Here is a 16,290-nt window from a genome sequence, read left to right on the forward strand (position 1 = left end):
TTCAACTGATTCTACTTGTGGTAACAGTGTGGTTATGGTTTTTAAAAGTTAGCTTTTAAACATGCATAATCAAGTATTACAGAAGGGATGGGGTTTCTGGAAGAAGCAGGTCTGGACACAATACTGTCCATGAGTTGATAGACTTTGAACACAAGGATACATGCAAGAAGTTTCATTGTAGTATTCCATTTTGGTGTATGTTTTAAATAATAAAATGCTTTTCAAAATATGGGCTAGGAGATAGTAGAATGAGTCTATTTTTATGGTTATCAAAATGTCCCCTATTTAACTTTTCCCATTTCTCTGGTTAACCAATGATTTGTAGTTATGTGAACATAATCCTAAGCTCTTTATAAATAATTTTTGTTAGACAAATATCTGAATCTCATATATTTTTATATATACATTACAGAGCTTTCCATGAAAATTAGTACAAATAAATCTCCATATATCCATGTAATTCCCTAAGCCTGGTAATTAAAACACCCTCATTTGAGCAGCTTCCACAGAGAGGTCCCTGGCAGCCAAAAACGAACTTCGTTCAGAATTCCCCATAAAAGGATTTTGTACAAGGAGGCCTTGGTCATGTTGTAAAGGGGGTCTGAATTTTTTATTTATTTTGTTTAATAGCTGATACACAAGGCCATACTCGTAAGTGCTTCATGAGCATCTGAAGAAAGGATAAGGGACAGTTGGTGTGGAACAGAGATTCAGAGCGTCGGTTTTGTATTTTGGAGATTGAAGTTTGAATCCGAGGTGCTCTGCTGGGGAATCATAAAATGTCGCCCCGTAGGGGGACTAGGGAACACTAGTACGTGACGGCACACATGCAGGATGCTAGCCAGTGCCATCCGGCAGAGAGGCAATGATACAGATACTGATGTTTCAGAAAACATCCAAGGAAACGTGACATATATGATTCCCCTGTAGACAGACAGATGAGTGGCTGGATGATGTAGATGATGCCACAAAGGGAAGCACCGGAAGACTGAACTTGTGTGCCGGGCAAGGAACTGGATTTAGAACTTGACTCTGCCATGAATTACAAACTTGACATTGGACAAAGCACTTAACCTCACTGTGCCTGACAAAGTTAAAAACACAATAACAGGATTTATTTAAATGCCATGACTAGTTCAGAAGTTCAGTCTTTGGACATGAAATATTTAGCATAAGGCAGATATAGATCACCAGAGCATAGAAAAGTTGCTGCTATTTATGTCTTTCCTAAGCAATAAAAGCACACAGTTAGCTGTAGGACTCGGGTCTCCTAACTGTAGTTTACACATTTTAGTAGGAGATGTTCCTCTCCTGTGAATCACTAGGCCAGCTGACCATGCATGCTAGCTTATATTGCAATGAGCCTAGAGAATGCAGGGAAGGTGAATTAACTGACATCTAGAAGGCAGGGTGGGGTGGACAGAAATTCTTACTGTAGAAGCCCAGACTAATCCAAGACATCGCCCAAACCCTGGTCTCCTTAGGCTTAACCTGACTAGCTAATGCTACCCCAAAGTGTTGGTCCTGGTATCCAAAGAACATACACGGACAAGAAGTGTAGCTATGAGTTCATAGATATCTTGACAGCCTCTAGTAACAAAGACCCCAAATCCTCTGTCAGTAACTAGACCAATACAGAACTGCTGAGATGAGCTGGGTTTCCTGTGGCTCTCATTCTGTGACATTTACACATCAAACTGCAAATACCCCAGAGAGGATAAAGTCAGATGGAAATGTTAGTTTTGCAATATTAGCTATGATTTTACACAACAAGGACTCTGGTAGCCAAGAGCTAGGACCTGATTAGATAAAGAACGGGGTTCCTAGGGCCCAGAATCCATGCTGACCTTTCTACTTGGTCCTTCCACAGAAGTTAATTAGGTTGTAAGCAGGCAACTGATCAGACTATGTCCTCCAGAAAATAGTGTTTTCCTTCTAATATCCTGGAAAAGAAAAATAACTAAAACCTTTTGTTAAGTACTCAGCATCAAATGGAGAGACAGACTAACATCTAAGCTTCAATTCTGGGTCCCGCCCGAGTATTGTCAGATATCTGTAGAAGATTTACCATTTTTTTCCGGCCCGCATGGATGGCTGGGGCTGAGAGGCTGCAAAATCATAAGCAGATCGAGAAGCAAATAGGCCCAGCAGGCCAACCTCCTCACAGTGTAGTAGAGAGAACTCTCTCCATTGCCTCTCCCCACAGTAGATCTCTTGGCCTCTCAAGAAGCAGTGCCCACACCTCCAAAAATACCAGAAAAAGAATCCCATCTCAGCGACCCTTTGCTAAGGGGTGGAAGCGTGACTTGTGTGGCCAGTGAGGTTAAGAAGGAGGAACGGAGCAGAGCTGGCCCCGCATCTCCTGGGCTCGCTCACAAGCCAGCGCATATGCTGGACTGGTGTCTGTTTTACTCCTGCCCTTTGCTGGGTGAACTCAACAGGACAATCGTGCAGGTCTCCCTGCTACCAGGAGGCTGGGCGGTCCTTCTCTCACTGTTCCCACTGGCAGGACTCACAGGGAGAAGGCGGGAATGCTGCAGAAGGGTTTTTGCTTTGCACGCCCATCCTCTCCCTTTACAGAGACTAACTGTGGGTGTCAGGGACGGAGGAGTCATACCAGGACTTTAACGTGAGGGACGCTGTTAAAGATAGGCAGCTCTGACCATTAAGTCTGTACTGCATTCTTCAAATGAGCTTTCCCAATAATATTCATCTCTCTGACACCCACGTCTCATTCTCACTCAGCTCTTGAACTGTGGAAGTAAAGAGAAGGTTCTTATTTACTCCCTTGCCTCCAGAAAACAAACACTAGCCAACAATCTTCGGCAGAGCTGAAGAGTTCACTGCTTTAGGGAGACCTGTCCTGTCTCCTCATTCCCTGCACACGCCCAGTGAGATGTAGGAAAACACGGCAGCCAGTACCTAATGCCGGGGTCCAAAGAACGTCTCGCTGTTTGAGGCTGTCAGAGCTGTGTCCCCATGCAAGTCATTGGTTTTCTTCTGAAAAATGGAAGTAAGGACAGACATGAAGCTGATGCAAAGTCCCTCCCAGATCTAACATTCTCCAAATCCACATACCAGAGAGACAATAAGGGGAAGACGGAGTCAGAAAAGACAATGCACAGTGGTCACGGAGGAGCCAGACCTGAAGCTGGCACGGCTGAAGGGGAAAATACAGACACACAGAAAGTCGGGGAGGGTATTTTAAATGGGTGATGCAGCCTGAACAAAGCGGGAATGAAACAACCTCAGAGTTGTAGGAGTCCTCTGGCTTACAAGTATCACAAGTGGTCTGTTTTTTTAAACAGATAATTATTGGGAAATTCATGCTCAGCAAAGTGGAAGGATCCTGTAGCTAGAGAAGTACAGGGTCAGAATTCGCTCCCCCAACTGCTCCACCACTGGCCAGGAGACAGAGGGATGGAGAACTCGCATCTAGAAGGGTTGTAGGGACTGAGACTGATTGAACGGAGCAGAGGATTCAGAGAGAGCAACATGGTCAGATTGATTGCTTCCAGGTCAATCATCAAATGAGGATTCAGAGTGCCTTAGGGTCTATCTAATTCTCTCATTAAGATGACTGAAATAACCAGGCCACTAAACAGTCAATATGGTTATTTCATTCATCTTAATGACCCAATCACATCAACTCTTGGGAGATCTTCAACACCAACCCTAGAGGGAAGAAATCCTACAAACATAACAGCAGCTTTTGTTGTGCTCTCGCAGTTTAATGATGGACTTAGTCCTGGAGATCCCTAGAGGAATGGAAGATGACCATTTATTGCATATAAACAAAGATACTAAAGGCTGTATCTTAAGCAAAAGGAGGACACTGTAATTTCAGTAAATGGACAAAGACAGGAATGAGCAAAATACAGAGGATCGAAAGCATATTTCTTTGACCAGCATAGTATGTCCACGTCACAAAAATATAAAAAGGTAAAAGAAGGCAGATTAGATGAGCAAGCTGATTGGAGAAGAAGAAGGTCAAATGTATGATGCCTGAATGTATAGTCAACTGAGCTCAGAACCTAAAAACACAGAGATATTTCAATAAACATTGGTTACAATAATATTAAAGATGGTATGATGATTCTAATTACTGTAATAATGTCATCTATTGGCAAGAAGGAACAAGAATAATCAAAGACCAATACAAAAATTATGAAAGAGGCCTGGAAAAATTTCTATTAGCAAAAATGAGACTAGTATCAGAGGTAACCAGACCTGTAAAGCAGGTAATGATATAGCAAAAAGAATAAGCAATTGAGAAGTTTGTTACTAACAGAACTGTATATCACCAAAATTCATGTATTGAAGCCCTAACCCCTGATGTGACTAAGTTTGAAGATAGGGCCTTCAAGGAAATAATTAAGATTAAAATGAGGTCCTAGCATGGGGCCCTAATCCCACAGGAATGGCATCCATTTATGAAGAGGAACAGAAACCAGGAGCACGCACACAGAGGAAAGGATGTTTGAACACACACTGAGATGGCGGCCATCTGTGAGCCGAGGAGAAAGGCCCCAGGAGAAACCAGCCATGCAAGCACCTTTACCTTAGACTTCTAGCCTCCAGAACGAGAAGTAAATAGATTCTGTTGCTTAAGCTACCCAGTCTTTGGTATTTTGTTTTGGCAGCCCAAGCAGACTAATACAGAGACCAATCCCAATCGTCTCTGAAAACACAAGTTTGTGCAGTTTGACCTGAAGAAGTAATCTGCTTGGAAAGAGTCTCAGGTAAGGAGAAAGCCCTCCCAGATTTGGTTTCTTACAATGAACGAAGTACACTAAGTTCCTAGTATCACCATGGCAATCCAGACCTTTTCTAAGAATTTTAAAGGATACAAACCTGGCCTCCAATATTTGGACAATCTAACACCAAATACAGATGTTCGGAAACCTCTTATATAAGGCTGTTTTGTTTTGTTTTGTTTTTTCCCCTTTAGCTTCTTTATCAATACTAATCCAGCCAAACAGTTGGAACTATACCATTAATGGTTATACATGTGTCAGAAAAGTATAAGACCAAGGCAGAAACGGCCACCAAATTTCAGTTATTTATTTCTCTCAAATTTGTTTTTCTCATTCACAAGTCTTCCTTGTACCAAACTCAGGGATATTAGCTAGAGGGGCCAATGTATTGCATTTCTATATCAGAATACAGGTCTGTGTGGTTGAGAAAATGAAAGGTCATGTGCCAGCAATTACAAGCTTAAGCCAGGGGGTGGGGGGGAAAGCAGAAGAAACCTTTAGCCAGGAAATGGCATATAACACCTGTGTTCTCAGCTCCTTACCAGTAGTCACTGGCTCCGCCTACCTGCAACAACTGTGGGGAAGCCTCATTCTCCCAAATGCAGCAGTGGGTATATCACAACCACTGGGACGGCTTGTGAAACTCAGATCTCTGGGCCCACCCTGGAACTTTGACTCTGAAGGAGAGGACTGAATTTGCATTTCTAGCAAGTTCACAAGAAAGGCTGCTGCTGCTGGTCCTAAGAACCCCCTTTGAGGAGTCCTATTAGATCAATGGTTCTCAATCCTGGCTGCACATAAGAATAACCTGGGCAACTAGTAAAAAGATACATGCTGAGACCCTACCCCTTGACACTGATTTAATTGGACAAGAGTGATGCCTTGCCATCTAAAAATGCCCCTGTACAGCCAGGATTTCTAGTTCACAGGAACATAATTTAAGTATGGAAGGGGGACAGGTAATTCTTCCAAGGGCTCATACTACAGATGAACAAGTTCATTACCACATGAACAGTGGTACCTTCAGGCCTAAAAACCGAATGCCGGGCTCCTAGGTGGCTCCACTTCCCTTAATGGGACAGCACCCAAAACAAGCAGTATTGTTTTAAAATCAATTTACTCCCCACATTTCTCTCACTCTGCTTAAAATGCATCTGCCACTCCCCAGACAGAGCCTGGCTCTCAAGGCAGTAGCTGCAGTGTCTGTATCTGGGAGCAGTGGGTCGGGTCCGTTTCCAGTTCTGTGTAGCAGAGCATGAAGCCCAGGAGAGGCTACCAGGGAGCTCTCCTTCCGGCTCCGTCCCATCCATCAACCTGGCCCACCATGCTCTGGTTCCTGACCTAGCCCCACACAGGCTGTCTCTGCCCCAGAAGCTGGGGGCCAAAGCGGCTGAGCTGGAGGAGGAGCCCACTTCTAAAGAAATGTAAAAGAAAATGAACAAAGCTGCTGTCTGAGTGCCCTTTGGTCCCACACTGACTACATCCAGAAGGCAGCATAAGACGAATCTCATTTTAAAAAGCAACTGCAGAAGATAAAACCAACCTACCCAACCATCTCAGATTCAGGTCTTCCTCTGCTCCCATTCCCAGCACACACACACACAGTGTTCATTTGCCCATTATGGAATTTTACTGAATTCATCAACTCTAAGTAAAAATAAATAAATAAGAGCTGATCTACCGTGCCTTTACAGATTTTGAGCTGATTTAACAGCCTTCTGATAAACACGCCCTGCATCTCTAATGGCCTCCGGCCTGACACCTTGGTATAAAACTAAGAAACATCGCCATCTGCTGGCCAGCGCATCCACATGCGTGGAAATTTCCACCTCCGTCACCTCCAAAAGCAGCGCCTGTGGAAGGCCCGGCAGGTCTGGTAATTCTATGAACAGGCTGAAATTAACTGCCAATCACTCTATTCTTTTCACCAAACTGTGAACTAGAACATGAAATTTTGGTGGACTTTCCAGTGTGTTATGTATGTGTATAGAGGAGAGGGCGAGGGGAGGCTCTTTGCACATTACTCTATTTGGCTTTGTTTTGTTCCCCTTTTTCTTGAAATTCTCAATGATGGGAATTACACAGGTCCATCTAACCAACATCAACTGAGCTTCTTCCTGCCTTAAGTATCCACTCCAGAAGAATCAAATGACAGAGACCAAGGAGAGGAAAATGGAATTTCTGGGTCTATTGACTGGAAAACTGAGGTTCTGTGCTTTTGATCTCCACACGGCTCTCCAGTGAAACACATAGATCAACACATCGAAAGGGGGCCTTTAGCACAACCAGGTGATTTATCCTTAACAGTGAAAATAATACACTCTTGTGGCTTCTTCTGCACTATATCCTTCTTAGAAAATAGAGGGGGCACTTCAAAGAAGGGTGTTTTGGGGATCCCTGCATGGCTCAGTTGGTTAAGCATCTGTGTTGGGCTCAGGTCATGAGCCCAAGGTCAGCAGGAAGCCTGCTTCTCCCCCTGCTTGTGTGTACGTGACGCTCACTCTCTGACAAATAAAATCTTTGAAGAAAAAAAAAAAAAAAAAGGAGGGGGAAGGCTGTTTTGGTCCATGATCTCTGTGTTCCTGATTCCTACTTCTTTCCCTCCTCTCCCAGTCTTCAGGTAACTCCCCAACCAAGTCTACCTCTCCATTCTCCTTCTACTCGTCAGTCCTGACCTCTGACAGCCCAAAATCAAGTTGTCTAGTGTGGCTGTTCTTGCTTTAACGCTTATTCTAGTGGAACTTTTTAAAAAATGCATAGGATGATTAATAGGGAGAAGTAAGGGAGGGAGTGCCTACACAGCATGCCAGGTAGGGAAGTGGGAACTGTTTTTATCTTCGGTGATGAGGCCTGGGGGCGAGTGAGGGTTTGCAAGCTGATGATGCTTTTATCCCAGGAGGGACTCTGCATACAGCCTCACTGACTGTGGGGTAGTTTTCCCCCCACCCCACCTCTTTTTTTTTTTTTTTTTTTTTTCTTTTTTAAAGGAGAGGTGCACAAGTGGGGATCCAAGGTCCTCAATCCTGGCTGTGCAGAGCCCTGGGAACAGCTCTTCCTACTTCTCTACAGCCTCTTCTCTGCACTTGCCACACCTTCTCTATCCCAAACAGGCCAACGAGGAACCCAGTCTCACATGACTTGAAGCAAGGAACCAACAGGAATATGTAGAATTAATGCCAGGCTCTCTAACAATTCCCTGCCTGGATGAGCTGCCTTAGGGGCAGAGTCACTTGCTTTGTCACTTAGAAATGACTCAACATAAAAAACGGGAAGAGAGCTCACTGGGAACATGCAGGGGAGGGAGAGTCCATGCCTGCCTATATTGTCCTGTGCAGATGGTTAACTATTCTACCTTCCTGGAACACTGGTCTATTGGGAGAAACAACCTTTGAAATCCACAACAGGGGTGCCTGGATGTCGCAGTCGGTTGAGTGGCCAACTCGTGGTTTCAGCTCAGGTCATGATCTCAGGGTCCTGGGATTGAGCCCCCTGCTCAGGATGGAGTCTGCTTCCGGGTCTTCCCTCTTCCTGTGCCCCTCCCTGGAGCTCGCTCTAAAATGAATAAATAAATCTTTAAAAAAATAAATTAAAAAATTTCAAGACTGAGCAAGAAGAAAACAAAGATGATCACACAGATAAACCCAAGGTCCTCAGAAGGAAGGTAATTTGTCCAAGTTAACACAGTGTATAAGCAGCAGGGCTGAGTCTCCAGCCACTCAAGCAAGATTTTCCCCTATAATCTGCTGCTTTGTCACAAAATGGGGCAATGCCACCGGCCATAAGAAAACTTTGATGCTGATCATCTTGAGAAGCCCTAGACTTTTTTTTTTTTTTAATCACCTACCTTAATCGACCCTCCAACCCCAGGACCTCCTTTTCCTGAATGTCTCCTTGCATCAGAGGACAGCAATTAAAGTAATTCATACTAAGCTTTAGAGATCCAGGTCACATAAGTATTTTTCAGCATTGAGGGTGGCAATTCTAATAATAAGCACCCAAGAGGAAAGTACAGGGAAATAGGCCATCTTCTATAAAGAGTTGGTATTGTTCAGTGAGCACTATCTCAAATTCTGAAAGCAAAATCCTGGAGATGGTATTCTGGATGGGACCCCTGAGATCTGAGAAAATTATTCAACCTCTGGTAGTGTTGTAGTAAGGATAGCAGAAATTAATTCAGCTACGGTATCTTGAACAGTGTGTGGCACATGGTAAGGAGTCAATATTAGCCTTTGTTTTATTGTTATTACTAAGTGAGTGATCAGCTGTTCATCATTTAATCTCATTTTGTAGCAATATTGTTTCCTTCCAAGGATGATGAATTAAAAAGAAAAAAGCAACCATTAAGTTCTTAGAACTTTTATAAGAAAGTTCTAAAGTAAGGGGCTAACATTCAGAATAAGTATGCTTTACAACCAAACCCAATAGCGAACCCTCTGCAAAACTCTTGTTTCCATTTTCCCCCCAAATTATACTGTTTGTTTTCAGCAACAATTAGGAACATGATTCAAAAACCTGTATGGGTCTCAAGAGATGATCCTAGAATCAGAGCCCAGCCACACAGGAAAGACCTTTGAAATCAAGCTACCTGAAGGTATATGCATTTAAGATCGCTGAAGAGCCTAAAAGTGAGTTCTAATACCACAATCACACCAAACTTTCTATCAAGTAGCTAGTGGACCTCTCTGGGCTTCAGTTTCCTCTTCTGTAAAGTGAACACTGGACTAGGTTATATCTTCAGTCCCTTGGAGTTTTCTGGTTATACCACTCCTGGAAATATTTTTATTCATATAAAAGTATTAAAAGACAAATCTAAGGAAGGGATGAATTATTCAAAGTATTAGAGGAACTGAAATATTGATAAATTATTGGTGACAAATGTCTATCTGTCAAGGTTAATGTTCAACTCCGTTTGCATATTTTCCATAGTATGTGATCAATCCATATGGCCACTCTCTTGTGTGTCTTCCCGGCTGCTTAATGTTTAGCTCATGCAGACCTGCCCTTCCTATAACCACCCCATTGCCCCCAAATCTGACCACTAAACCTCACAGGTCATTTGTCTCCGTACTGCTTTCTCCCCCCCTTCCTGAGCTCAACCTAGTGAGCCTTCCCTGTTTAGTCTTCCAGTGGCATCTGTGAGATCTAAGTACATAAGATCCCCTGAAGTTAAAATACGATATGAAATCTGGTAGCATAGACTTAATTTCCCTGGAGGATATTTTTGTACTTGAAGTCTACACCCCCCAAATTCACATTTAATCACTGCTTTTGATACACAGATGTACCCATGATTTCGTATTTGTTTGGCACCATAAACAACATTCTTAAAATGACAACTGGTCTTTGGATGCGATGCTAAACGACTTGATTTTTCTTTGACAAAACCAATAGGGTGGGTGAGTAGTACCTGAGTGTTTCAAGAATTATTCTAACTGTGTCAAACTGATCTACTTGAATCCTTTTGTAGGATACTTCATCTTGATAAACTAACCTGGATTTCTGTGGCTTTGCCCAATTTACCTGGGTTAGGAAAGCTATGGTTAACCTGTCTGAGGACATCTATCACTCTAATCATCTGCAACAATGTGAACCAATGCAGGTGGCTTCACTCCTCAGAAGTCAGCTCACATAGGTCTGTCCTTGCTGGGAATTTTAATCAAACGCAATTCTGCAAAAGGCTATTTGAGTCCATCTCAGATCCCGTTTTCACTCAATGATGGGGAGTAGGTGTGCAGAAGCTGTTTCACATCCTTGTTGTGAAGCATTTTTTCCCTTACTTTGAAAGGTCAATGTGCATCTTCCCGCCTTTTGGTCTTAGGGAGCACAAGGCGTCCGAATTTTTATGAGCTGCAGCTGGAGTTGTGGGAGCCATCCACTGCAACATCAGTGTGATTTGTGTAGCATTAATAGCCCTTTTGTTCCACGAACTTCAATTCCCTTTGAAATAGAAGAGTATTGAACTCCCCATTTCATATGGAGAATGGAGGAAAACGTGCACCTGGATGGAAGCTTATGTGCTATGATTATTGATACTGACATCAAGATCACACTCCATGCCAGTCCTCGGGCTCCAGGGAGCTCAGAGCATTGATTTGGGGGATGTAGGATGTGTTACAGGTCAGACTGAAAAGCACGAAGTTACAGCACTGCTCTTAATAGCAGGGTTCTGTGGGGTGCTGCTATGCCGAGGCACCTGTCCATTTAACCAGCCACAACCAAAATACTGCACACATATCAAGGTCTCACATGTGAGTAAGTGTTGTAGCAACAAAGGGGTATTCAACTTTGAGCCTCTTGCTACAAAAATAAAAAGCAGTATCTAGTCTGGGTCAGTATTTTTAAAGGAATTTTGTTTTTTATAGCTGCCTCTCAAACCGATGAGAGCAGAATAGGAGTGGAGTTCACATGAAAACACACACACACACACATACACACAGAGTTGCTTTGTTTCAAAGTATGCTCTGGAGGAACTGTTCAACAGAACTCAGCCTCCTCAAGCCAAAGGAGAACTGTGAAGAATCAAATTATTTCCAGAAAGCAGAAGTTAAAGTAAGGCAAACAATCACCATATGCTCAATAAAGGTGCACTGAGCTTCAAATAAGTGAAGGGGAAAAAATTGATCTTGTGTTGATTGATGCCAGGCTCTCCCCTACTAAAATAACCCTTGAAATTCCCCCCTGCACCAGCCACTCTTTTTGCTCTCCAACTTCCAGAGCAACTGCCAAACGTGCACACCCAGATCGCAAGGGCCTCCTAATGGAGCCCCAATTAATTACCCAGCCTTCTCTTAAGCACCAGGCGGCTCCTCCCACTACCCCCATCATGAAGCCCTTGCTTGTTGTCGACCCCCCGGCACACTAACAACTGCTCAGGTAAGCAGCCAAAGGCTATTTTTATTGGGCCCTAATTAAGCCATGTCCTATGCTAAGTGCCTGTTGAGACATACAAAAAAATAAGCTACCATTCTTAAGAGCAAGGGATTTCTAAAAGGAAAATATTCTGGGATAGGGTGATGCTTGTCAAATTTTGTTTAACAAAGACTGGGGAATCCTCATCAATACTCAAGGGCCCTGAAGGAAATAAATAGCGTTTAGGAGATTTAGTTTGGGTCAAATTATTAAAGGATCTTGAATAAATTGTATTGTTCTTTCAACACTCAACTCAAACACAAACGTTTTCCTATTCACTTCAGAAACCCACTTCTTCCACAAAGAGTTCTTTAAAACCCTCAACACTTAAAGGTGCCATCTTTTTCTTTTCTAATCTCTTAAGGATTAAATTATGGTCTGTGCTGTACATACGCCCTCGATTTTAATGCCTTAAAGGTTTTTCCAGTCAGCTTTTTATCCATTTTATTGAAATAAAATTTATATGCCAGTTATCCATTTTAAGTATACTACTCAATGGTTTTTAGTAAACCTAAGGAGTTGGGCAACTATCTGACAACCTCGTTTTAGAGTATTATCACCACTCCCAAAAAGAAAGCTCATCAACCATTTGCAGTCACCTTCACCTCCCCAGATGAAGACAACATCATGTTTAATTTCATCTCATGGAACTCCCCTTCTCTGTGACATTTCCTTTGCAGGGGATCATACAATATGTGGTCTTCCATGTCTCCTCCCACTTAGCCTAATGTTCTTGAGGTTCATCCACACTGTAGCATGTGTTGGTACTCACTCCTTAATTGAGGAATAATATTCCCTTGTATGGATACACCGTGTTTAAGTGCGCATTTGCCAGTGAACCGACATTCGAATTGTTTCCCTCTTTGGGCTATGATGAGTGAGTGATGTTGCCATGAACATTCATACACAGATCTTTTGTGTGGACACACATTTTCATTTCTCTTGGGTAGATACATAGAGGAGTGGAATTGCTGGATCATAAAATAAATCTATGCGTAGCATCTTAAGAAACTACCGATCTGTTTTCCAAAGTGGCTGCACCATTGTATGTGCCCACCTGTCAGGCATGATTAGAGTTCCTAGATGGATTTTTAACCTAATGGGAATTTTTTATGAAAAAAGTGTTTGACTACCCTGTCAAAAGTATTTTTACCAAAAGCACTCTAAAAATACTATGTCATTTTTCACTTTTCAAAGGGCAAAGATGGGTGACAGGGACCAAATTCCCCACTGTGAGTTGTTCTTACCAAGCCTAGGGAAATGCAAGAGACAAACTACCAAAGTGGAGACCTTATATAGAGTAAATATCTACGTAGGTCTAACCATTTCTTTGAATCTAACTCTCAACTTGTCAGTGCAGTCCAGGCTCCACAGGAAGATTAATCTTGCTACTTTATAGTCACACCATCTATAATATCACAGGGTTGTTGTTGTCAAGAAGAGGTCAATCTGAGCTAGTGAAAGATTAGAATTATAGAATATTTGAAAAGAACTACGAATAATTTTAAATTCATGCAGCCTCCTCAACTAGAAGATAACGCCAACACCTCAGCACAATGGTGAATGCCATCCACACTGACCCCTGCTCAGCTGACTTTATTTGTTCCCAGGGGAAAGTTTATCAACCGCGCTCCAGATTCCTGAAGGTCTCTAGGCTTCTGCTCATTGTTTTTTGTTTTTGTAATGTGCTCTTTCTTCTTTCCTCTTTTCTAAATATTAATGCATGTCTCACATTTCAAGTCTCCATTCAGAAGCCATCCTTCCTAAATTTTTCCCCAATCTTGGGACTTAATACCTTGCATTTTTGAATATATCTAGTATAAAATTCTTCACCAATATCTCATTTAATTGCATAAAGTGGGTATTATTTTACAGAAGACAAAACCAGGGTTTAAGGGAATCTGGATGAGCTGCTATGCATCACACAAAGAAACAGTAGAGTCAGAGTTCAAACCCAAGTTTCAAACCCCAAAATTTCAGGCTCCTCACCTGGGCATTGCCTAATCCTCTAGTTTTACCTTATTTCACTGTTATTTAATCCTTCTTTGGGTTCTCCTGAGTGGTTTATTTCCAGTTCTCTGCTACTGCTTGTCATTGTAAAGGAGGAAGAGTTCCATTTCATTCATTTCGTATTACAGAACTTTCTAGCACAGAGCCTTTGAATAGTCAAGATTTGGTAAAAATGCACCAAATGGATACAGATGTACAGTCAATAGGCCACCAACCAGACCTTCTAGAAGACCACTTTACTCAACACATTCCCTTGCAGCTAAGTAGTTGATATCAAAGGCTCAAAACAAGTTTTTTTTTTTTTTAATTCAAATTGCCATTTACATTAAAACCCTATCAGAAACAGAATAGAGGTAAGTTTCGTGGAGTTCTCCCCAATTAACCATTATTTCAAAAGTGAGGAGTTTGACATTTCTGAGGCCATGACACGTACATTTACTGTTACTAGGACACCTGCGTGGTTCAAATGGTTAGGTGTCCAACTCTTGGTTTCAGCTAAGATCATGATCTCATGGGACATGAGATTGGCTCAGTTGGGTTCCATGTTCAGCAGAGTGTCCGCTTGAGATTCTCTCCCTCTGGCTCTCCCTGCCCCCCTGCTAAAATAAATAAGTATTTTAAAAGAAGAAAAATGTACTGCTACCTTGAATATAAGAGAAATCCTGGTTCCCAGCTGGTTTTCAAAATAAGAAAGCAGACCCACGTAGTACCAGCATACTGCTCTACTTCATATGGCTAATCAGCAGCAAAAGAGTCCTGTGACTCACAGCCATTGCATCAGATACAAATGATGTGAGGTTGTGTGAGGAGTCAGGGTGTTCTCAGGACTGTTTCCAGCTCTTCTGCCACTTCCATGACCTTGGCCAAGTCACTGAACTCTCTCTCTCCCTCTCTCTATAAAATAAGGATAATGCAGCTATTTGAAAAGCACTTTGAGTCACTGATTAAAGATGCCATTTAAAGTGCCAGGTGCCTTTCCATAAATAAATGGAAAAAAAAAAGTAGCAAGAGAAAAACTGCAGTCAATCACCTAGCCTCATCTGTCCCCAGACTCTCCAGGCACCAGGCAAGCACTTAGTCACATGGAAGGACAGAGCTAAGCAGAGGATGATTAACCTTGGATCAAACCTCCTCAGCACAAGATAATAATTAAAATATTCCATTGCAATCTCCCTCACATACTATTTGCTAGAACACATGATTACTTCCAGATCATTATTTTGCCTTTTTCTTTTAATTGGAGAAATGTGATTGAATCATTCTGAGCAGTATATAGCCAATCGGATATCTGACAATGACTTTGAGATTGTGTCTGAACACACGGAAAACTGCACCGTCCCCAGATAAGGAAAGCTGGGCAGTTATTCTGAACGTTGCTAGGATATGTATAAGGAGTGATCCAATACAGTTCAGTTAGGAGAGGACTGTGTGCCTCATACAAAACTCTGGGGAGAATCAACAGGCCAGTTCATTTTTGTTCTCTGTTGTGACACTATAGCAACTATTATCCTGAATGGTTAAAACAAATGTTAGGTAAGTTCACATATAAAATTAGTAAGCAGGACTAACATAGTAAAACCCAGTTTTGACTTTTCCTTTCTCTATTCTTCATCAGTTTAGTGGTAAGCTCGATAATGGACTGGAAAAGCCATTGAGGAGGCTAAGAGAATAAAATACAGGCTTCAAGATCTGACCTACAGTCGCTCATACAATTCATTAATACTTAACTGCGATGCAGGATATTCCATGGACAGAACCTGGCACAGCACTTGGTAAATGTGAGCACTCAATCAAGATGGCCTAATGAGGGCACCTGGGTGGCTCAGTGGGTTAAGGCCTCTGCCTTCCTCTTAGGTCATGATCTCAGGGTCCTGGGATCAAGCCCCACATCAGGTTCTCTGCTCAGCGGGGAGCCTGCTTCCTCCTCTCTCTCTCTCTCTCTCTCTCTCTGCCTGCCTCTCTGCTTACTTGTGATCTCTCTCTGTCAAATAAATAAATAAAATATTAAAAAAAAAAGATGGCCTAGTGAACAAATTAACACAAAAGAAAAAAAACTGTGTTCATTACTTCTGAATCAAGGAATGAGCTACAATTTTTTTTTTTTTTAAGAAAACTAATCTCTCTTCATCTGTTGATGTACAGAGAAATTCAACTCCACGGATCTACTTTTCAGAACGCAAGTTTCAAAAGGATTCAGATTTACATCTGCGTCCATATAGGACTTCACTGATCTCCCCAATATTCCGTGAGTTATTGACCCACTTTACCTGTAATGCCCCTTCTTCTTTCCTCTCCGCGGACGGGACAGTAGTTGTTCTCTAGGTCCCTGCTTCAAACTGACATCGCCCATGATCCCTCCTCGGAAGTATGGCCTCCTGAACCTCCAGAAGCCTTATTCTGTCACATATATTGCAGCTTTTTTTCATTCTGTCATGATCTTTGTGCATATGAATGCCTGAGGCACAGTGTATCAATCTTTGATTCAGGACATCTTTTTCAGAAGTCTCCACAACCTCAGGTAACAATGCTGTGCCTCAGGGAGAAACTGGTACGTGATGGAATACAGGGAGGAAGGCAGCGAGAAGGAGGAAGGTAAGAGGGAAAAGAAGACGGG

General features: G+C 42.4%; 1 long non-coding RNA gene across 4 annotated transcripts in view; it reads right to left on the reverse strand.

Moving 5' to 3' along the window:
- LOC309847665 overlaps positions 1 to 16,290 on the reverse strand; it is a 559,315-nt gene that overhangs the window by 388,953 nt on the left and 154,072 nt on the right. For 3 of the 4 annotated variants that reach the window (XR_014302547.1, XR_014302548.1, XR_014302549.1), the window contains exon 1: positions 6,305 to 6,433. The exons of the other annotated variant lie outside the window; for it this stretch is intronic. This is a non-coding gene — a long non-coding RNA (uncharacterized lncRNA). Of the gene's footprint in view, positions 1 to 6,304; positions 6,434 to 16,290 lie in introns of those variants that run through there. 4 annotated transcript variants of the gene reach the window in all.

This window comes from Mustela nivalis (assembly GCF_964662115.1).
Source record: "Mustela nivalis genome assembly, chromosome: 14".
In the NCBI taxonomy this organism is placed as follows: domain Eukaryota; kingdom Metazoa; phylum Chordata; class Mammalia; order Carnivora; family Mustelidae; genus Mustela; species Mustela nivalis.